General features: G+C 45.6%; 1 protein-coding gene across 6 annotated transcripts in view; it reads left to right on the top strand.

Moving 5' to 3' along the window:
* Window positions 1-436: 436 nt before the first annotated feature.
* The window catches only part of LOC147737767 (uncharacterized), a 408,580-nt gene continuing 396,340 nt past the window's right edge, over window positions 437-12,676 (top strand). For 3 of the 6 annotated variants that reach the window (XR_015302171.1, XR_015302273.1, XM_086944980.1), the window contains exons 1-2: window positions 437-537; window positions 909-1,000. The gene's annotated coding sequence lies outside the window, so the exon portion shown is untranslated. Of the gene's footprint in view, window positions 538-908; window positions 1,001-1,097; window positions 1,189-1,283; window positions 1,378-2,017; window positions 2,234-12,676 lie in introns of those variants that run through there. The other 3 variants (XR_015302073.1, XR_015302120.1, XR_015302222.1) reach the window with 3 other exon arrangements.

Raw genomic sequence — 12,676 nt, forward strand, 5'->3', positions numbered from 1 at the left:
ATGGCGCTCACGTTAGTTAGGTCCGATATTAATAAGACATATATATTCTGTCTACCAGCTGCACAATGTGTTACGCAATATTTGCGGATGTTGGTACCAAACATTTACGAATTATATCGCGGCCAGGAATGATAAGTTCTTTTATAGGACATTTTGTACATTGTCAATGTCCTAATGAATATTATGTTTTTTTTAAATTTCGTTCCAGTATTACACTATTCAGGCCTCTCAGATGTAGTGAACAATACAATCGTCTCCATTAAGTACCTTCATAAACTTAATGCCTTTAGTATCCATCATTAGGTATCAGGTCGATCTAGTCAATAATTCACAGCTCTAAGATGGCGCTCCCGTTAGTCAGGCTCGATCCCAACACGACATACACTTCCCACCAGCCGGCTATCTAATTGATCTCGCGATAACTGCGGGCTCTCGCGCCATTACCACTAAATTTAAAATGAACGCATCCCTTAGTCCCCTTACAAGCAGAACCTGCAGACGGTCGCACGCACTATGGACTCTCCTCCATGATTGACGGTAAGCACTCCCATCCGTCCGAGCCCCCGTTCGTGCTAGTAAGATTGCCCCTTTTTAGCGTCAGTGAGTTAAGTAATGTCGTCTCTCACTCTTTGTCCAAAACCCTCCGTTTTTGGACATGGTCTATACTCTCACCAAGACAGAGGCTCAGCCTCGTTGGGGCCCCATTTACATGTCACTTACATCTCATGTGACTTTACTGGGCATGGGCTACACCCAGTTCTCAGACCTACACGTGAGTCTACCGGCAATAGAAGTTATTTATTATTGGTATTCTTCCACACAGTGGGTCGTTAATCTAGGTATTGTCAGATAGGGTTCATCCGGTTTGTCAGTATAATTACAAGGCTGACATACAATAATTATTTCAGATGGAGTTTCCATTGGAATCTTGACGATCTACTATCCTCCCTTACAATACTGGCACACCCTCCGACTGGTGGCAACATATTATCCATTCAAGGTAGGAACGTTTATTCGACCAGTCCAGGCTTGTCTTAATTGCACACAGTGAGCTTGGTGGATTAAACAGCTTCTTTTGTTTCTTCTTGGTTTCATAGCATTCTCGAGTGGGCACTATCACACCATTAAATAACGTTGCCTTCCATTCCTGGATTATTTATCAACTGTGAATACAAAAACCACTATTAGGTATATTTATTTTCAATTAGCAGACTTATTCTAGAATAGTTGTCCCTTGCCTAGACCAATTACAGTATTCCATTTATTGCATTTATGTTATTTAGAGGACATATCCGGTATCCATAAATTCAGTCGGAAGTTTCTCTCCCAGTTTAGACGTCAGACCACAGATCTCGATCGTGCTCCATCTGTCAGCAGGTATTACCATAGTTATACATTCCTATGTTTCTGTGTACCATGCCTAGGCTACAGGCAGCTTCATTCCAAGCTAACTACTACATGCATTTTATTGTTCTGTTGGATATATTGGCCAGGCCGCCCCCCGTTCATTGAGGACAGCTTTATCCACTCCTCTATGTCTGGTCCTTAACAGTGTTGGCCCTTTCCTTTCCCCCTCATACATGACCCTCTAGTCATCTTGTAGAAATAAGTCGAATATGTATTGGAGGATGTTTCTATCTACTGGCTTGAACCATTAGTCCTTGAGTTTTGTACTAGTAGACAGTAACATGTATTAATTGAATGTATAAAAATGTATATAGTGTATATAGCATATATAGGTGTATAAATTATGTGGTGAGAATTTGTATAAAATCTGTTATAGACTTTGTAGAAAAAATTTAACTTTGTAGATAAAGAAACGAATATGTGTCTATACATGTCAATTTTAAAATGTGTATATATAGGGAATTTTGGGCTTAGTTATGCTACCATCACAGGGTGTTACTAGAGAGATCGATTTTAAGCGAACAAATTATCAAATGATATGTATATAACAAATATGTGAAGAAATGAAAACGCTATATCATACTAATGACATATAATCTCTGTTTCTCAGTTAAGATATTGGTGCATGAATACAGACTTCCTGAAGAAGGCTTACGCCGAAACGCGTTGAAATGGGAATGCACTTCTGTATTTTTTTATAATAATTGACTTAATTGTTTTTTCTCTCACGTTTTGTATATGTATCGATTTTTTACATGTAGTAAATTATAACTATGATGAACTAAGAAAAAATAATCTCCAAAAAAAAGATGTTATATAAATAAAATATCACAGCAGATTAGCACAATTATTGTGTGTTTCCAGTCAATAGTTTGTTAGTTTTCTGTCTCCTATATAAACAGGCACATAACCCGGTGCAATTTTGCTCCCCTTTTACTCCATATGACCACGCAATTTACTGTCTCTCGCACTTCGAAGAACTCTCACATCTGGATCCCTCTGACCTCCATCCACCATTGGCCACCCCACAACTCCCACACATCTCACTCACCCTAGCGTTTGCTTCAACCCTTGAACACACCTCATCACCCTCAAGTATCCACTTACAGTGTCATGCATGCCACACTCCTGACCATTATGTCCGCTGTGAGAAGTTGGCCTGGCATATGCTGTCCACTATTCTAGTGGGCACCTTGCACCAGCCAAAACGACCCTTATTGATGGTAGGTTTAGACAACCTTTTAAGAATGCTATCCTAGTAGTACCTGTGGAGAGCAGCCTTCAGGCTAAGTCTTGAAGCAATGTAAAGCAGCTGGTTTTACCAGTCGATAATCTCTTCAATAATCAAATGAAAGTATACCACACAAGGTATATATATAAAATATATGTATTGATTCTAAACACAACCCCTCTCATCTCTTTATGAGTCTAGAGGCAAAAGTACAATACAAGAACTTCAATAGCACACAGTAAAGTAGCAGAGTATAGGTTTTGCCCTAGGGGCCTCGCAAACCATAAACTAAGAAAGTGGTATAAGTACCGCTCTCAACACAAAGACCAGGCCTAGAGCCTGTAGAATCGCTGGAGCCACCAGGAACCACCCATGGTAGGGACGCGGGAGACCCAAGGGGGACGCATGCAGTGTCTAAACACAGACGCAAATCACCATTGACTTCTAAGGAGAAAGTTAGAGTTAGAGTTTTAAAATTTAAGGACACTTAGGAGTGGACTACGTAAAACCCGTTAAGAATTGGACACTTTGAGAGTCAAGACCCACGGGAGCACCGGAGTACTCGTGTTACCTCACCCAGGGAAGCCAGGTACAAAGGTGTCTTTTCGTATCGTGTTCCGTCGTCGATTCCAATGGAGAGAAAGCTGCGTAGAAATGCTGCAGGCGTCCAGGTGAAGAGTGTCCGGATGGATCCAAGAGTGGATCGGAGATCTGAAAAACCTGAAAGCAGAGAGGACAGAGTTTGGTTCACTAGCCAGTGACCAGGATGGCGACAGGAAGATGCCAGCCGATGTCGTGTGATTTCAAGGGAAGTAGGTGAAGCTTGACTCTTCAGCCATGAGGTCCAGGAGGCATCGACGACAACCAGGAGCTGGATTTGAGCTGTCCCACAAAGGATATCGAGAGCTGCAGTGTCGGTATCCGGATTGGACCTAACAAGCCTTGGCAACAGCAACCCATGCAAGATGACAAGATTGGCTTCAGTGCAGACCAGCAAGGTCTGAGGGACTCACCCTTTGGAGGGGAGTCAGGGCATGTCTGGGCCAACCAGGGAAGCCCTAGAAACAAAGTAGAGTCCTTCATGGGGACCCACTAGCCAACAGACTAGGACTTGCAAAGGCACCTTCAGCGGAAATGCTGTAAGTGGGCCCACGGAACACTCGTGGAGTGTGGGCCCACAATGTTCAAGGCAAAAGGTGCTCAGGGCTTGGACTACAAGTCACCCAGTGCATAACTTTGGTAAAGCTCGTAAAGTTGATGCACTAGCAAACATGCAGGATGTCCAGGAGTTCCAGTCCCACGTCTCTCGTGATAGCTACAGGTCTCAGTTTTGCTGGGGACTCGTGTCAGCCTCGTAGATGTCTAGAAGTCTGTGTCCTGTGTCGCAGATGCTTTGGGATCCATCAGGAGCCTTGAAAATGCAGACTGGCAAGATGCTACATTGGTGCCTGTTTGAACAGGGGAGTGGGGAGGGATTATCTGTACTAAATGGCTTGAATTGGAGGAAGGAACTTTCTAACTTACTTTGGGCTTTGCGAACTACTCCAAATCCTGCCACCAAGGTTTCTCCTTTTACTTTGTTGAAAGGGAGGTCTGCGTCTTCGAAGTTAGTCAGGCCCTGGATGTGTGATTTAAGTGCTCCCAAGATTGATACTGATTTAGTAAAGGCTAATAATTTGATTGCTCAAGACAAATACATTACTAATGAGTCAATTAAGGGAAGGAAACAAGTTTGTTTCAAAGTAGGAGATTGGGTCAGGGTTAGGTTTCCTGGGTACATCGCCAAAGTTCATTCTAAATTTTCCTGTTCCAAAGAAATCGTTTCTGTAAAGGGAAGGTCGGTGATGTTAAATGATGGTAAATGGTGGAACATGCAAAGATTGGCTATACAGAATGTCCATGTCAATTCTAAGAAGGAATCTCAAAGTGTGCCTGTTCCTGTACATCATGGAAATGGTTCTACACTTGATAAACCTGTTATTAGGGTATCCGCGAGAGTGCAAAAGATGCCTCTTAAATACAAAGATTATGTATAATGTGTGTTTTTGTTATGATGAAATTTATTATGTAAATATGTTGTTTCAAATGTAAAGGGAGAAGATGTGTTGGGTCTTATGTTTCTTTAAGTGGGGACTGTATATACAAATGTCTTATGTACCTTTAAAGGGTTAGTGTATTTACAAGTGCAGCACATGCCACCATGGTTACTGTTCCATCTTGGAATGGTGGCATGTGAAGTACTTGAGAGTCAGTTTTTGGATGCTGTCCCTCTGGCCGGGGGTTTATATGGATATATCTAACTTACAATATAGAAGACAACTTTATTTGGAATCTGCATCTTCTTTTCACACTCCTTAACCCCAAGGGAGATTTCTTCCATCTTCCAGTCAATATGGAATGTCAAAGGTCCAAGATATATGTTGCAGAGTTTCGTCCAGGGTAATCTAAAGTCTCAGTGACTGGGTTCCTATACTTATACTAAGTTTAGGGGTTGGACTAACTCTGGGGTCCCACCTATGGGAGAACCTGGGTAGGTGGTGGTTATACCCCTTCCCCTTTGTCCAGTTTCACACCAGAGCTGGGGCTGAGTGCCCCAGCAACTGGTTTGAACTGGGAAATGCAAAGGCCACCTTGTGTGTGCCCCCGGCAGTGTCTGAAAAGCATTCACTGAATGCAACCCACCCTGCCCCAATACACTAAAGCCTGTCTGGGGAGGTGCAGGCACCTCCCTGGACAGGAAACCTATTGTCCAGGCCTACCCTGCCGGAGTTTCGTCCAGCAGCAGGAGGTCAGACTCGTGTCTGTGGCAGCAGGATCCATTTTGTGATGCTGAGGCTCTTTTAAACATTTACCAGGTATACCAGTGTGTACATGTCTTCTCCCTCTAGAAGGGTGGAATTCTACCCCCGCCGCCAGAACTGGTGGAGGGGTAGGATTCCAAAGTGTTTGACACCAAACACAACATGTTCTGATGCAGCCAAACCAAAGTTAGCATTTACTGCGAGGTTATAATGCACTTAAGAGTATATGGTCTGGCTGTAACGTAGAACAGCTATAAGGAAGGGTTTCCGAAAGCTGCAGAAGAGCTCAGCTCATGGTAGGGCACCCGCACACAAGACCAAGCACTCTGCCTCAGGATTGCCAAGGCCTGCCATAGGAGTGACTTATAGGTTTATATGTGTCTATATATTTAGGAAGATGTAGGTATACTATATCTAAGTAAGGGGTGCTTACACCACCTTACCCAGGCTTCAAATGCAGACCTGTGGTGTCATTTTGGAAGGCTTCCCAGTGGTGGCATAACACATGCTTCAGCCCCTGGTAGGCCTCTGGAGTACCTATACCCTTGGAACCTAAGGTACCATATACTAGGGACTCACAAGGGTAACCCAGTAACCAATCTGGAGTGTACCTAAAGTATATGTAACCAATTTAGAGAGAGAACAGCTAGGCTGTGGTCCTGATTAGCAGGCCCACAGCCAGACTAAAGTCGATAAACCATTGAAACACAGCAAAAAGTGGGGGTAACCATAGGAAGCAGACCCTACTCTCCTACATCCGCTAACCTCCTTGCACTCACTCACATGGCATAAATGCTGCACTCTCCCATCTTCAAGTTTCACTGCACCTACCAACACCTTTACGATACTCAATGGATCAGACCAACGAGGTGCCCCCTTTTCCACTAGGCCTAGTTTCCTCACTCGCACATACTGACGTACCAAAATATTCAACATCATCTTATTACCCGACACGCGTAGATGTAAGGCACTCGCACTATTTGTATTTTAATTTTGAAATTGAAATGAATATTTGTGTTTTTAACCCCTTGCATGCTCAGGATCAGTGCTCCTTTTTCTTCTCCCCTGAGGCGGAAGCCGGGGGTTAGGCGCTCCATTAATTCCTTATTTAAACTCTGTGCTTAGCTGTTTTTACTGTGTTAGGAATACTTTGATTTTAAATTTAAGCACCAACTTACCACCTGTAGGACTCGAACCCTGGTACCCGCCCAGAACGACTGAGGTTCTGTAGCGGCGAAAAGAGGGATAGGCGCCATCTTGGGTGAGGGAATTCGTAGTCACCGCACTAGCTGCTGGGCCGACTCCCGCCCTTTTCTTCCCCATAAAATGGATGGAGGATCCCGTTCGCGCAGCGGGCGGGCGCAGCGGGCGCGCCAATGGCAAGCCCGTCTGGGCCCGTCCGGGCCACGCCGGGCCCAGGGGCCAGCCCCCCTGTTTCTTTTTCTGCTAATCAACCCCTGATTACATATAACAGGAATCAACTCCTACAACTTAGAGGTAGGAACGGAGCAAATTGTACCATTCAAGCAACTTATGGGGACCACAAGACCTGCACTGGGTGTCATTATCACTTTACCTCGGATATAAAAGCTCCTGAGGTACACCCTTTCTCACTGGCCCTGCTGAACTGTCGTTCACTGCCCAAGCACGCACTAGAGATCTCCCTGCTCCTGGAAGAACAGGACCTTGAGGTACTCTTCCTCACAGAAACATGGACCAATGATAGTTCCGACCCCGATATTGTCCGAGCCCTGCCTGCGAACTATGCAATTTCGAGGCAGGATCGGACGGACGGGCGAGGAGGAGGGATCGCGATAGTACATAAAACATCGGTAGGCTGCAGATTAGAGAAGGTCAATATTGCTGGAGCAGAGTGCATGATGTTCTCGATTACCCTCTCCCCAATATGCTCGCTTCCGGGGCTCCTGGTTTACAGGCCTCCGGGGCCGATCGGACAATTTTGTGAAGAGCTGCTTAGCTCTGTTATTAACCGGTCCTGCAATGCCCCTAATTTCACGGTACTAGGAGATTTCACTATCCAGCTAGATAAAACCGATACCCCAATATGTAAGAGTCTGCTGAATGTGTTAGATACGGTCCAACTTAAACAAATTATTAAAGGCCCCACACATAAAGCAGGACATACGCTGGATCACTGTTATACCAACTTAAGCACACTTGAGTTTAATAAATCCACTTTGATTCCCTGGTCTGACCACATCCTTTTGTCCTTTTCCCTTACTCGTCAGGAACAGACTTGCCAGGCCTGTGTCTCAAAAAAAATTCGTCGAGCTTGGTCCAAACTTTCAAGGGAGAAATGGATTCTTAATCTTTCAGAATCTCTTCCTGAACTTAGCAATGACCCCTCAGAAGCAAATGACCGCTACAATCATTGGCTACAGGCATCTTTGGATACTGTCCTTCCTAAGGTTGAACTCTCACATCGCAGTGGGGCAAATAAAAAAGCCTGGTACACCCCAGAGCTCAGAACTCTTAAACAGCTCTGTAAGCAGAAAGAGAGGTTATGGAGGAAAGACTACCTTTAAACCAGCAAAAATAGCTACAGGACCGCGCTATGGAATTACAAAAAAGCTATTAAAACCACTCAGTCTAATTACTATCTAGACAAAATTACTTCTGCCTCCAGTTCCTCTAGGGAAATTTTCAAAATATTCAAGTCCTAAGTCACCCCTCCCATCCCCACGACTGACCCCCTTCTTGCTCACACACGCTGCAGGGAATTAGCAAATTTTTTCGCCTTAAAGATAACTGATATCTATTCAACATTCAGAGGTCCCCTGGTAGTATCACCTCCGGCCCGTGGTCTGGATGTGACCCTCTTTGAGACTTTCCCCCCTTTGGACTGCACGAAGGTTCAGTCGCTTCTGGGTAACCTGAAATCCGGATCACCAACTGATGTAGCGCCCCCCACTGTCCTTAACCTGGTTGCAGACACTGTAGCCCCAGTAATTCAGGAGGTGATGAATACCTCCCTGTCTACTGGAGTAGTCCCTCTCCATTGGAAACAGGCAAGAGTAAAAGCATAACTGAAGAAGCCCAACCTCAATCCTGATGATTGGGCAAACTATCGCCCTATCTCTCTGCTGCCCACGATCAGCAAGCTTACAGAAACATATGTAAACTCCCTGATATCCAGCCATTTAGAAAACAACAACCTATTACATCCCACTCAGACCGGATTCAGATGCAAACAGGGTACTAAACTTCCATTATTGCGGTAGTTGAGGAGGCAAGGAAGATTTGTGATGGAGGTAGTTGTGCGGCCATATTGTTATTAGATCTCAGTGTGGCCTTTGACACCGTTAATCACTCTATTCTGATCCATAGGATGAATGATGTGGGTGTCACTGGGACCGCACTGAGGTGGCTGCAGTCTTTCCTCTCTGGGCGTACCTTCTCTGTATTTGAGGACGACATCTCTTCCCCTCCCATGCATCTACACTGTGGCGTTCCCCAGGGTTCATCCCTCAGCCCTACTTTGTTTAATATATATGAGACCTTTGGCTGAGGTGGTGTTGCCCTGGGGCGTGCAACTAGTGACATACGCTGATGATACTCAGCTTATCATCACGCTTTCCGGGCAGATGCTGACCTATGACAGACTTTCCTCCTGCCTTAGCAGAGTCCATGAATGGATGGATAACTCCTTCCTAAAACTTAACGGAGCAAAGACAGAGATCATGATGTTAGGGCATGATGCACCCTCCTCGGTGGATGGCTGGCGGCCTAACACTCTGGGCCAGCTCCACCCCCCAAATGAAAAAATCAAGAGTCTGGGAGGTGGCTGGAACCAGCGCTTACTTTTCTGGGGCAAGCCCAGAAAGTAGCAGCCACCTGTTACGCTTTGAACAGATCACTCAGAAAAATCATTGGGCTCCTTCCATTTGAAGCAAGGCGGATACTAGTCCAGGCCCTGATTTTAACGCGCCTTGACTATTCTAATGCAGTCTACCTAGGAGCCCCACAGGGGACACTTAAGGTCCTGCAGACTGTACAGAAGTGTGCAGCCCGGATGCTACTACAGATTCCTCGTAGAACTTCAGCCAAACCAGCACTCCGGCAGCTTCATTGGCTGCCGGTTCAACAAAGGATTGAATTTAAGGCTATGACCATTGTCCACAAAGCTCTAACCAAAATAGGACCTGATCTTATTCAGCCTTTGTTCTGTCCATATCAAACCAACAGGACCCTTAGATCCAGCAATAAGAACTTTCTTGCAGTTCCCAGAATAAGGAGAAACCGTATGGGTGGCAGGCGGTTTGCTGTTCAGTCAGCAAAACTTTGAAACAGCCTGCCCGACTCTATCCGGATGGAGGAGAACCATCTTAGATTCAGAAACATGCTGAAAACCTTCCTATTTCCTTAAATCTTAGGGGTTGAATTGGTCCACTGAAGCGCTGGGATGCCCCCGGGTAACCATGCGCGATATAAATGAGTAGTCATTCATTCATTCATTCATGAGCTACAGTGCTCCGGTGGTCATGACGAGCTGAGCTCGTCATGGCCTTTAGAACGCTCGCACGCTGGGCTAATTCCCCTGCTGTGCTGAACGTTCTAAAGAAACGGGTGTGGCCGTGACAAGCTCAGCTCGTCATGAGCACAGGAGCACTGTAGCTCATGACGAGCTGAGCTCGTCATGAGCATGGGGGTGCTGCGCGCGCCCCCCTCCCCTGAGCACAGCGGGGGAATGTAGCCAGCAGGGACGGGGTTAACTGCTTTTAAATCAATTGCTGGCACATTGCACTTTTGGTTATCTTGTATGTAGGGCCCCTACCTCAGCCACTCTTTGCCTCTTTTCCTCTTACTCCGGTCCATGGCGGGCATGCCCGTTTGTAGTGGAGAGTATAGAGGACTGTCGGCTTCTCTACTTCTGGCTGCTTCTGGAGGTGGAACAAGCGGGTTAGCTCACTAGCACCCGTTTACTACTTAAACCTAGCCTTTCCGTCGTGCAGCGGACGCGCGCAGCAGACGTGCGCAGCGGGCATGCCCCTGGCACACGTAAGGCGCACCAAAAGCAAGCCCGTCAGCGCCTGTTCCGCGGCCAGCGCCAGCAATGCTGCTGGGTGCCCCTCCGGTGCCCAAATCCTTTGGTCTAGGTCGCAAGTGCTTGAAGTGCGACATAAGTGCTGTGGTGCCCCGACCTTACTTGAGTTTTCTGGGTCCCGTCTCAATTTAATTGTGCCGCTTGTCTATTCACTTTTAAGTTAGATCCCACAGCCCCTCCCAGACTACACTCAATGCGCTTTGGACCCGCAAAGGGGCAAATTGGTCTTCACCCCCGATGAAGCCTGTTTACTCAATTGTAGATCGCTACCCCGCCATTCGGATGACATTTTGCTTTCCCTTGCAACTCATGCCTGGGAAACGTGGGTTAGGGACTTTTCTAATCCCGACCTCAATCTTGGCATCCCCCCTTAATATCGTTTTGTGGGAATAAATAGGCCTCACAACAAGTTAGGTGGTGGGATTGCAGTGATCCGACGTTCAGGCTGGGAAAATCCCTAACATCAGCCCCTTAGAAGCGATGTATTTCAGCATCTCTGCTGTATCGAATATAGCCATGGCTTGAATTCTTATGTACAGACTCCCTACCTCTCGCCTCAACATTTTAAATATTTTTATAATATTGCGGCTGATCTGTCGCTTAAACATACACACATTATAATCCTTAGTGATTTTAACTTACATGTGGATGATGCTCAGTGCACTAAAGCTGGACAGCATCTAGAAACCCTGGAAGGCCTTAATCTAACCCAGCGGGTTAGAGGCCCTACCCATCGGGCCGGCCATACTCCTGATTTACTGTTTACCCTAATCTCGCCGCGCTCCGCCTATACCTCTTACATGGTCAGACCATTTTTTAATCCTGTTTAGTGTGGCTACTCTGTCTCAATCAACTAATTCCTCTTTGGCCCGGGATCACAGTAGGAAATGGTTTAAAATCACTTGTAACACTTTGGCCCCGCCCTTTCTCGCACCCATCTGCAGTTGGGGGGGAATTTGGAACTAGATGTATCTAACTTTAATTATTGGCTCGCCTCTGCCCTTTAAACGGTTGCCCCAGAGCAACCTATTGTCTCCTCTAGAAAAAAAAATCTGCCACCTGGTTTACCCCCGCTCTGCGCGCTGAAAAAAGTCAGTGCAAGAAACTCGAACAGAATCCTATGAAACAGAGGCTCAATTTAAAGAGCCGCAATTAAGAATTTTCACAAACTTAAGCGCTCAGTAATGTGAGAGTATTTTGTCAAGAAAATGAAATTGCCAAAAATGAAAAATGAACTCTTAAAAAAATTATCGCCCCATTTCCCTGCTACCTAAACCAGCCAAAGTCCTGGAAAAAGTAGTTCAAGAGCGATTATCGAGCTATCTTGAGATGTGCCATCATTTACACGACTCACAATCCAGGTTTAGATCCGGATATAGCACAGAGACTGCGCTGCTGAAGGTTTCTGAAACCATTTGTGAATGTTTGGACGCAGATGAAGCAGCGATGCTGGTGCTTCTCAACCTGGCCGCGGCATTTGATACGGTCTCATGATATTTTGCTTGAGAGACTATACATTCTCGGGATTCAGGGTACCCCTCTATCCTGGATCAGATCCTTTCAAGATCGCCGCACTCAACAGGTCTCCGTTCAGCCATTTGTGTCCGACGAGAATCCGCTGAACTGTGGAGTCCCTTCGGGATCCACGCTGGGCCCGCTATTTTTTTATGTATATCTCTCTCCTCTGGCCTCAGTGGTAGAATATTGTGGTGTCAGAGTGATCTCTAATGCTGACAACACACAATTGGTGTTCTCATTTAAGGATCACTCTGAAGTAGCCTCTTCTAATTTTAGACACTGAGTGTGCAACATCTCCACCTTGTGGTAAATATAATTTACCGGTCAATTTTTACCGTATAATTACTGACAAGAAAAGAATAGCTCAATCAAATGAGAGGCAGAGTCCGGGGTGTCTGAGTCATATGGGCTTTAATTCAGGATGGCTCGAGCCATGGAAATCAATTCCATCAATACAAGGGTTCGGGGGTATATGCAATGATGGCAAAGAGATGTCAACGATTTATTAACAGTACATGACATATATAGTATAACTGTGTAATAGCAATGAATACAGTAGGCGTGACAAGTGAAAAGAATATGATAAGAACACATGTGCGTAGCAAAAAGGTGTGTACAAAGGCGTGCACAGAGGTGTGTGCTGGAAACGTCACA

Source organism: Lissotriton vulgaris, chromosome 1_1 (assembly GCF_964263255.1).
Source record: "Lissotriton vulgaris chromosome 1_1, aLisVul1.2, whole genome shotgun sequence".
NCBI classification, from domain to species: Eukaryota; Metazoa; Chordata; class Amphibia; order Caudata; family Salamandridae; genus Lissotriton; species Lissotriton vulgaris.